The sequence below is a fragment of the Ochotona princeps genome, chromosome 19 (genome assembly GCF_030435755.1).
Source record: "Ochotona princeps isolate mOchPri1 chromosome 19, mOchPri1.hap1, whole genome shotgun sequence".
NCBI classification, from domain to species: Eukaryota; Metazoa; Chordata; class Mammalia; order Lagomorpha; family Ochotonidae; genus Ochotona; species Ochotona princeps.
Window position 1 is genome coordinate 20,023,007 of NC_080850.1, and position 11,080 is coordinate 20,034,086.

The 11,080-nt window shown below is 46.2% G+C and overlaps 1 long non-coding RNA gene across 1 annotated transcript; it reads right to left on the reverse strand.

Annotated features, from left to right (window-relative positions):
- Positions 1 to 26: 26 nt before the first annotated feature.
- LOC131482631 (uncharacterized) lies at positions 27 to 9,116 on the reverse strand. The gene is made up of 3 exons (XR_009247180.1): positions 8,953 to 9,116; positions 8,678 to 8,749; positions 27 to 103 (listed from the first exon to the last, which is right to left on the reverse strand). It is a non-coding gene; the product is annotated as an uncharacterized LOC131482631 (long non-coding RNA).
- Positions 9,117 to 11,080: the final 1,964 nt, after the last annotated feature.

The window sequence follows — 11,080 nt, forward strand, 5'->3', positions numbered from 1 at the left end:
ACATATGCCAAGGCCCCCTCTCCTGAGCGAGTACGCAGGTCCTGGAGCCCGGTCTAATGGTGTCTGATGACATGTGCTGTCTTGTCTAAGGGTTCATTTCCTTCTGCAAGACATGGCAGTTACAGTTACAGTTTATTCAGTTACGTAAATGTCAAACAGCAATGCTGGGATGCAGATTCAACCTCCTGTGACTTACAAACCTACATTAGCTGTTGAGTCCCCCGATTCCCTAGGGGCTGAACTTAGTAGAGGGACACAGAATGTCCTCAGACATTTTGCCCAGTTCCAGATCCAGGTATACTACAAGTCAAGAGGCTTTGGCCCATCATTCCCTTGAGTTCCAGTTTTTTCCCCAAGGTGGTTGACAATAGCTTATTTTTAACTATGCTTAAAGGGGAGAAGGTCTTTGACAGTGTTTTAAAGCAGAAAATACAGCACATGAGACCAGGCCAAGGTCAAAAGAGAGGTCTGGATGAGCCTCCAGGCCTGATCTTAAGCAGAGAAGCTGGCTAGGAGGGCTGAGTGGCACTGGGCAGGTTTCTTGAGTTCTAGCTCCAGGGTTCTCTACTGTGAATGGGAAAACAGACTAGCTTCCAAAGATGTGGTGAAGAGCCAGTGATGATTTGGACAGCTTCTGGCTTGCCTCTGAGTGGGCAGGTGTGAGACACTAACTCTTACTACTGTCCAGCTTGGGTGCTGGACCTGCTTTGAAGCAACAGTGTGTGGTGAGTCAGGGGGAGTCCCATGGCCGAAGTGGATATTGAGGTAGTCAGTAGGTGGCATGTGGGATTGTTGCAACAATTGGTGAGGCAGAAAAAGTACTGCACTCATGGGCCAAAATAACAACATTGAGTGTGTCCTGTGATTTTAGCTACTTCCTCGTCTTTGCTGGACTTTGGTGCCATCTATGAGATAGAACAGCCACAGACACAAGTTTTTTTTTCTTATGCTTTGTCTAGGATTTTTGCCACAATATGAATGAAAGCATTCACCAAATGCATTATCTTTTTTTTTTTTCCCAAATGCAGTATCTTTAAGCACAGAAAATACCCTTGAGCTTTCCCATATAGTGTGGCGTGCCTAGCGATTGAGGGGAGGGCACCCCCTGGTGGTATCACTCCTTCCACTGCACTCACAGCGCTGAAGAGTCCTAATTCCTCCTGCAGTGAGTTCAAAGCTTCAACACTCCCTTTCTTAATGCAGAGAGGGCACCCAGCAAATTCATGGAACCAGAAGTCTTGGATTAGAGGATAACTCTGCAGGGACGCTGGGATTTTGGAATCCAAGATCCCAGACATTCTTCCCTAAAGGTACCTTAGGGGCAAAGATCTAGTTTGCCTTGTTTTTCAAAGTCTGAAACACATCATACAGGTGAGGATATTCTGGTATAGCAGCTTAAGCCACTTGCCAGGGCCACAACTGGAAGTAGAATGCCAGTCCTGGTTGTTCAACTTTGGACCCAGTTTCAGACTAAAGTGCAGAGAAAGTCAGTGGATGCAGGCCCAAGTACTTGAGTATTTGCCACCTACTTGGAAGGCCCAGGTGGAGTTCTAGGCTTTTGATTTAATTCTGGCCTATTTGGAGAGTGAATCAGATGCAGCAAAAATTTCACTTGACTTTCGAAAAATAAACCCTTGTTTAAAACATTAAAATGTATATTTCTTTCTTCTTGTTACTGTGAATAGAAGGCAGTCTAAAGTCCTACTGCTGCTACTGCAATGGATTGATAAAATGTAGAAGGTAGGATCCCACTACACCAACCACTGCAATTCCAAGTCAAGAGTTTTTGCTACTCTTCCATCTCCCCAACAGTCAGCATTCCCTTCTTTATGTGTGTGTGGAGAGGGTGGGGGAGGATATTGGAGCATGGAATATGAGGTTATGGATACAATATCCTAGGTCACAACTTCTTTGAGCTTTAGTTTCCCATCTGAAAAGTTGGGGTGATAAGAGCTTCTGTGCTGGCTTTGATGAGGATATGACCACACACTGAAATACAGGAGCACAAAGATACTTGTTAGTATGTGCTTAATAAATAATGGCGACGGGGCCAGTGTTGTGGGTGCAGCAAACTGAGCTACTGCCTTTGATGCCCACATCCCAGATAAGTGTTGTTCGAATCCTGGCTGTTCCACTTTCAATCAATCCAGCTCCCTGCTAATGCACCTAGGAATGCAGCAGAAGACGTCAAAAATTCTTGGTGTCCTGCATCCAAGATGCAGGTGTAGACTTCTGACTTCAGCCTGGCCTAGTCCTGGCTGTTTCAATTACTTGAGGAGTGAACCAATGAATGGAAGAGCCCTCTCTTCCTTTCTATAACTCTCAGCAACAACAAGGGGCCAGTACTGTGTTGTAAAGCTGCTGCCTGTGATGCCAACTTCCCAAAAGGGCTCTGATTCTGGTTCCAGTTGCTCCACCTGTGATCCAGGTCCCAGCTAATGGCCTGGAAAAATGAGCAAAAGATGGCTCAAGTGCTTGGACCCCAGCATCCATGTGGAAGACATGAACCTCCTGGCCTTGGGTTGGTCCAGTGCTGGCTGTTAGAGCTAACTAGGGAGTGAAGCAGTGGCTGGAACAGCTTTCTCTCTCTTTGCTTTTCAAACAAAATCATACATTATCTATCTATCTATCTAATATATATCTCAGTACAGTAGTCTAGTGGCTAAGGTCCTTGCCTTGCATACACCAGGAGCCCATATGGGCACTAGTTTTTTTTTTTTTTCTCAATGATCTTCACATAGTTTATTAGTGCTCAAAGGGATACAGGAAAGTGGGTAAGACCATTATTTCCACATTCTCTTTTTTCCTTCCTATATCTGGGGGAAGGGAAAGAGAAACGGAGAAGCCACACTCACCCTCCCAACCATCCCAGGGTCTTTGATGTGGGGCATGCTCCGAGGGTACTGCTCAAGTGGTTTCGATAGTTCAACTGTTCCGAATTGCTGCCAATCTCACCACTCCAAGCACGATGAAATCTCCTCAGAATCCATTGACTGACACAGTCCACCCCAGTATCTTCACTTTGCCAGATTTTCATTGCCAAATCTTGGCTGGGGTAGTTGATGAATTTGTTCTGTCCTCTGGTGTGACATCAGGTGTACTCTGCAGGCTCCAATGTACTACCATATCCTCCGTGTGCATCTGGATATGCTGTCCACTGCTCTGAGTCATTGAGGAGGCTCAGCGTTGACCCAGTCAGTCCATGGAACCTGCACTTCTCTTTATGGTTGGGTTTCTGAGTCTGGCAGTTCAGCTGGGAGGATCCCCAAAGAAATTTCATCTGAAGTGATCCCAGACCAGATTCTTGGGTGTGTTTGCCAGTACAGGGCCCAGCACAGTCCATCACCCCTATCAGCCTATGCATATGTTGGAGATTGCAATTGCTGGGTCAGTTCTGCCTACAGCCCCGTCTTCTACACAAACCAATGGTTGTTGGAGCCCATCCCAATCCTGCCCACCACATACTTGGCCATGTAAATCAGTGGGAGCTGCAGCCTAGTTGGGGTAACTCCCATTAACCCTCACCAGGCCCGCTCCCCTCCTGGTTCCCATGCTTGCCAGTATGTATAGCAGACTGGTCCAGTCTGTTCCACATCCCATTCAGCTCTCATACATGTCAATGGGCACTGAAACCTAGTTCACTCCAACCAGCCTCCCTATGCAGCCTACACACCTGCCGATGGGTGCTACTCTCTGTCTAGCCTTGCCTGCCCCAGTCCTGTTTCTCATATTCACCAGATGAAGTGGCAACCCAGGAAGGAGGTGCCCACTATTTCCCTACTGGGCCCACTCCCACTCCCAGATCATGTACTCTCCAGATGGTTTTGCAGTTTGGCTTGACAGAATTAGCCCCCTGTGCCAGCATCTGCCAGCTCATGCTGCAGCAGAGCCCAACCAACTCACACCCACTCTGACCTACACTTGTACCAGTAGGAACACTCAACCCAGCCTGGCTTTTCCCTGGTCCAGCTCACATGAAGCCAATAGGCGTTGTAGCACTGCTGGGTCTGGTCTGCTCCATCCCAACTCAAGCTCTCCAGTGAGACTGGTGATCCAGCAGGGGAGCCCTCCACATTTCCCCTACCAGCTTTGCCCACCCTCCTCCCACCGGGTCTTGCGTGTGCTAGTTGGGAGCCGCAGCCTGATCTGGCATGCCTGCCTCACCTCAGCTTTTGCCAGTGGTGCTTTATCCTGGCCTGGCCTGGCCCACCCCTAATTCCAGCTCAGGTTGGGGGCTAGAGCCTAGCCCAGCCCTGTTGGCACCCAGTCCAAGCCCTCATGTGTACAGATGTGTGTTGTGACAGAAATTGGCCCAACCCACTCTCCATTCTGGAGCCTGGATTTGCCAGTGGGTGATATGAACTGGAACTGCCTGGTTCACCCCTGATCTATGCCAAATGTATGCCACTGGGTACAGTCCGCTGGCTTTGTCTGGGCCCTATGGTGGTTCTTGCGCTCACCTGCAAGGACTGTGTCCTGACAGAAAATTCCCAGGCTTCCCCATCAGAACCTCTCCCAATGCCAGATCTTGCATACACAGGTGGGTCCATGGTTCTTCTGCCAGCTCTCTTTTGCCTCCTGACCTAGCAGGAACAATGATGGGCACTAATTCTAATTCCAGCTGCTCTGCTTGCCATCCAGCTCCCTGCTGGTGGCCTGGGAGGGCAGTAGAGAACAGCCCAAAGCCTTGAGATTCTGTACCCACGTGGGAGACCCAGAAGAAGCTCGTGGCTCCTGGCTTCAGATTGGCTCAGCTCCAGTCATTGCAGCCACTTGGGGAGTGAACAAGCAGATGGGAGTCATTTCTTTCTGTATCTCCTTCTCTTTATATATTTGCCTTTTCAATAAAAATAAATAAATCTTCAAATATATACATAACATAAACAATGGCTACATTCCTGAGGCCTGCCATCCTGAGCACCTTTTTGTATCCAGCTGTGTAATCATGGTTCCTTGGCAGCAATATGCATAGTATGCACTTGAAAATGGTATCAGCAGCCACAGATAAATACTACAGAAGGTGAAGCAGCCTCCTTAAAAAATGAGGGGTGGCTCAACTGGCTAATCCTCCGCTTGCAAGTGCCAACATCCCATATAGGTGCTGGTCCACTTCCCATCCAGTTCTCTGCTTGTAGCCTGGGAAAGCAGTAGAGGATGGACCAAAGGCTTGGGACCCTGCACCCACATGGGAGAATCAGAAGAAGCTCCTAGTTCCTGGCTTTGGATTGGCTTAGCTTCAGCCATTTGGGGAGTGAACCAGCAGGTGGAAGGTCTCTCTTGCCTTCTCTGTGTAAATCTGCCTTTCAATAAAAATAAATAAATTTTTTTAAAAAGAGAGAGAAAGAGAGAGTGATTCTGTTTAAAATGACGAACTACTAGAGCTAAGATGAACCACCAGAAACAGGCAGAGTTCTCCCTAGCCTGGCCTCCCTCCGTTCTTACTCTTCAGGTTCACCAAGCTCCATAAAACCCAGTTTCACTTGATGGTTGCTTGTTGACAAGACTAAGTCTGAGCGCCATCTGACCATGACAGTCCAGCTCACTGAGCATCTCCCCCTGAAGCTCTTCCCCTTCCTCTGACTCTGTCACCTAGGCAGGTGGCAGGGGTGTTAATTGGGCACAGGGACCCTCCCACTGCTGACCTATCCATGTGCAGCCCTGCTGGTGGCTGTCAGCCCTCAGGAAGCTTCGTTCACTTCTTACCTTAAGTAAGTGTGCTAAGTAAGTGTGCTAAGTAAGTGTGCTACGTCTCACTGACTTCCCTAGGACTTTAAGAGCCCAATTTACTGATGCTTCTTCGGTTGGGTGGGACTGGGCCTGGGGCTCTGTGCCTTGCTCCCAGATCCTGCTATCTCAGCAGCAGAAGGGCTGTGTTTCACTCCTAAGTGAGTCTTGATCCTTTCTGAAATTTCCTGCTCCTGGAGCGCAGTTTATTCCCATAGGCACCTGCCCACAACAGATGCTAATTTTCTTGACCATAGTTCATTGCTTGGTTTGGTTTTTAGAAGCAGCAGGTTTCTGACTCCAGAGTCTAAGTTATTCATTTGTACTACCTGATGTTTACTTCTTATTCACTGGTCTACGGGCTTGGACTTGCCCAACTTTCATCTAATCAAGCATCCTGTTTCCCACAAGGCCTGTTAAGGAGACTCTTCTACCAGGAAGACCTTGCTGTTTCTTACTTATTTCCCTTTAGTCTGAATCATATAGTATGGCTGTATCTGGGGTTGGTAAACAGATTCCTTAGTATGCCACAGTCACATACACAGACTGTATGTGTATCAATGTGCACATACATACATAATACATACAATATGTGTACCTATATATAGGATGTATTGAAGGTACTTCAAAAAGTTCACTGTGGCATAGCAGGCTAGGCCTCTGTGGCACCGGCATGACATATGAGCACTGGTTCAACTTCTGGCGGCTTCATTTTTGATCCAGCTCCCTGCTAATGTGTCTGGGGAAAGCAGCTCAGCCTGGCTCAAGTCCTTGGGCTCCTGCACCCATGTGAAAGACCTGGAAAAAGCTCCTTGCTCCTGACTTTGGACCAGCACAGCTCTAGCCATGTGGCCATTTAGGGAGAATCAGAGGATGTAGGATATTTCTCTGTGTCTCTTCTCCTTCTGTGGCTCTGCCTTTCAAATATAAATAAAATCTTAAAAAAAATAATTGATAGAAAATGGAATTTAAACAGCAAGTTGATTTTGCTGCAAAAATTGTGAAATCCATGCAGTTTATTAGCACCCACTTCTATGAACTTTCTGAAGATCCCTTGTATTTATGCATATCATGCTTCTAATATGTATGCATGCCTGATGTCATTAAATATTATTTTATAATCACAGCATACACAGGATACTTTGAAGTCATTCCTCTATTTGATTATTTGAGAGGAGGAAGCAGAGAGTGAGCACACTCCTATTCATTGGTTCACTTTCTAAATGGCTGCTAGAATTCAGACTGGGTTAGGGGTGAAGCTGGGAATTCAATTCAGTTCTTCCATGCATGAATCCAATTGCTTGAGCCATTAGCATGGCTTCCCAGGGTCTGCATTAGCAGAATTCTGGAATGAGGAGCAAGAGTTGGGAACTGGACCTAATATGAGACATGGCACCTTCATCGGCATCTTAATTGCTATTCTAGAAGCCCACCACCTCAGAACTCTATGATTTGGTATACAGGCTGTATTTAGTTCTTCACTGTTTCAAACAATGCTCCTGTTAGATATCACCTTGCCCATATAGCAGGCAGCACAGCAAGGCTGGACTCTGGGACCTGTGCTAAGACTCTCATCTCCACCACTTGCTGATGACTCTGGACAAGCCATCTCACTATTCATCTTTTATCTACAAGGATTACAATGGTATGTATCTCATAGAGTTGTCAAGACAAATGAGATGTTTACTATGGGACCCATCACATAGTCAGCCATTGGTAACAACTTCGTATGAATTTGGGAGGTGTAAGGGGAGGAGTTGCTGTGGCTTTCCCTCTACTGGTGTGACCCACAATTTCATTGCCTCCCTCTGTGTGATAAAAACCAGAGACCTAGACAGCTCTTTACAACTCCAAGTGCTGCCAAATTTAAGTTGTTTTCCCATCTTCTACTTTCTACCTGTCTTAGGAATACGCAACTTAAATCATGCAAGCAGAATAGTATTTTGAGGCCACCTTAAGAATTGTTTTGCTATTTTATAATTATGGTGAAAATGATCTCTGTCTGTTATCAGCAGTTTAGAGGATGCCAAGAAATTACAAAGGAGAAAGTAAAGCTCACTCCCTAAACCACCAACCAGGTCTAACCACGATCAGCCTGTTGGTTGTGGCCTCTTTTTTACTTGCTACCTCTGTAGTGCCCAGGGCAGGGCAGGGCAGGCTTCAGCTGCTGAATAAACATTGACCTCAACTGTATTGAATTATTAACAGTGGTCCACTCTAGCTCTGTCCCTCTCAGTCAACCTCTGACAGTTTCATTAACCCCATTAAATCATGCAGGTGCCTTTCTACCTCCTGGGTTTAATTCCTGTTTAGCTCTGCTAAGTTGAAACCTGGCTAGGAGAGTGGATGTATCTTGTTAACCTCCATTAAGCCCTATTAAATTTCCTAACGAGCTAACGAGTCTTAGAGACTTCTTGGAATACCTCATTAACGTTTAGTCAATCCCGTTTATCAGCATAAGGGTTAACTGTTGTGGCTGTGCTGCTTCAAAGTTCAGCATTCTGAGTTCTTTGATGGCAGGACCTGACAACAGTGTCCCCAGGGCCAGATGAAGCTTGGCTCTGGTCCCAGAAGTTCCTCGACCTCTCTGAGTCTGTATTTACACCTCTATAAATTGGAATTAATAGCAGTTCCTATTTTATATGATTATAGATTAAATGAAATAATGTGCATGAAATCATTAGCACATTGTCTGGCATGCACCCTGTCCTTGGTAGCTATTATTATTATTCCTGGATGTGGAAAAGCCTTGGAAATTAAAAAAAGTTTTATAAATGAAAAGTTTCAATCACCAACATTTATAGTGGCCGACATGCCAGGCACTGCACTGGGAACTGTGGCCTGTTCCAACTCTGACTGTGTCTAGACTGAAGGCCATCTGTTTGAATGATGTGCCTTAATGGTATCTTTGTGGCTGCTCTGTCATACTATGTGCTCAGGCTCTGACACTGACCTGTTTTGATGTTCAACGTAGCTACTTTGCTGTCCTGAGCCTTTAGGGAGTTGAATCTAGAGGCTCTCAAACCTGGATGTGAAGAGAAAAATCCAGATTTTATAAAAACACAGCTTCCTCTTACCCTCCCACCCAAGCCCCTCCACCTCAACACTTTTATTTATATAGATCTCACTGTTAATTTTATCTTGCTGAAGCTGCTCATCTGCAGGCGAGGACTGGGCAATCTTGGGACCACAAAAGTGCTTCACTGCTTTACTGAGCTTAAGTCTTACCTGGGGAAATTCATTTTTATGTCAGGATTTTTGCTTAGATGATGATGATGATGATTTGTGGAGTGACAGTAGTGGTATGGGTGGGGAAACAATCTTCCATCCACTATTTTACTTTCCAAATGGCCATAATGGCTTAGGCTGGGCTAGGCTGATGTCAGGACCCATGGGGGGCAAGGGTTGAAGTGCTTGAGCCGATTTCTGTCTCCCCATGCACATTAGCAGGCAGCTGGATCAGAAACAGAGTAGCTGGAATGTTATTGGGTTCTGACAGGAGACACTGGCATTGCAAGTGTTAACATGTTAGGCCACCACGGCTCTGGGAAATTTATTTTTCTAATTTGAAATTATTTGACAGGTAGAATAACAGGTTGATAGAAAAAAAAAAAGGCTCCTATCTGCTGGGTCACTCCCCAAATACGTGGAATGGCTTGGGCTGGACAGAGCTGAAGCCAGGAGCTGCAGATGCAGAGACCCAAGTACTAACTGCCTTGCAGAATGTACAGCAGAGAGTTTGGGAGAAGCTTGGGAACAAAGCACCTCTCTGCAGTTGAGTATGTAAGTAGCCAGAGGAGAGTAGACTGCCTCTGTGGTTGGATATAAAGTGTGGAGGGCAGCAGAGGAATAGAAACAACTACTTACATTATGCCTCAAATGGAGAGACCAAATGGCAGGAAAATTGGAACTTCCTTTGCAGTCAGATCAACTCGGAGATCCTGTAAATAATGGCACCCTTCAGCAAAAATCCATCTTGGTCCTGTGGGGGTCCTGGAAAAAGCCAGGACTCCTCACCCTTAGACCCGACTAAAGCCTCATGAGGTATCTCTCCCCACAAGGTTTATAGGGGAGTGGAATAATAAAATGAAGATGAAGATGGTGAGAGGTTCTACATTTTAAAAATTTACTTATGGTTTAAAAGTTTGCCGGGTTCCCATATGGGTGCGGGTTCCTGTCCTGGCTGCTCCACTTTCCATCCAGCTCCCTGCTTGTGGCCTTGGAAAGCAGCAGAGGATGACTTAAAACCTTGAATCTTGCACCTGCATGGGAGACCCAGAGGAAGCTCCTGGCTTCAGACTGGCTGGGTGAACCAGTGGATGGATCGTTCTCTCTTTCCTCTCTGTAAATACACCTTTCCCATAAAAAATAAATCTTTAAAAATATATATATTTGGTCTTCCATCTGCTGGTTCACTCCCCAAATGGCTGCAACAGCCAGAGCCAAGCCAATCTGAAGCCAGGGGCTTCTTCTGGATCTCCCACATGGGTGCAGGGTTTCAAGGATTTGGATCATCCTCTACTGCTTTCCCAAGCCACATGCAGGGAGCTGGATGGGCAATGGAACAGTTGGGATACAAACCCACATAGAACCCCAGTGCATGCAAGGTGAGGACGTTAGCCACCAAGCTATCACACTGGGCCCAATACTTAAAAAACCAAACAAAAAAACTTGACACGCAGAATTATTACTTCTATTTAACCAGTATGATAAAGACAATTTAATTTCTTTCTTATCCCTCTATTGAGGACAGAGATGTAGTCAAATGGCATTCATACACTCATAAGGAATTTGAAAGGAGACCTGGGCCTGAGCTGGGGAATGGGAATCCTCCAGCTAGGCCCCAGGGATCTAATCAGTGAAACTCAGTTAATAGCCCAGGCTTCTCAAACCACAATGTACTAGGTACCAGCCTGGTCTGGTTCCTGGATGGTAGATGCAGGTGAAGAGACTGCACATTTCTTCCCAAGTACTTTGCCAATGGGGCAATGTTAAATAAATACATCCCATCCACTGTTAAAATTAAGTTTTGGGAACATTTACATAAAAGTCCTGTTGTTAAAATTGCAAGACCTGATCCCAGATGGCAGCAACAGGCAGGAGCTGAGCAGTGGCTGACTTGTGAAGGGATCCAAGTTTGCCAGAATGCAGCTGCCCCTTGTAGGCATTTTAATGTACAATCCTCCTTCTATTTGACTCAGGACTCTCATGCACTGATGAACAGGGGAAGACCCAGAATGTGCACACCACTGCCCAGGGTATCTGGTACACTACACCGAAGTTAAGCCCCACCATCCGTTGGGTCTGGCCAGTCTCTTTCCACATTAAGTGACTGGGATAGGAGAGCCAGAATGTG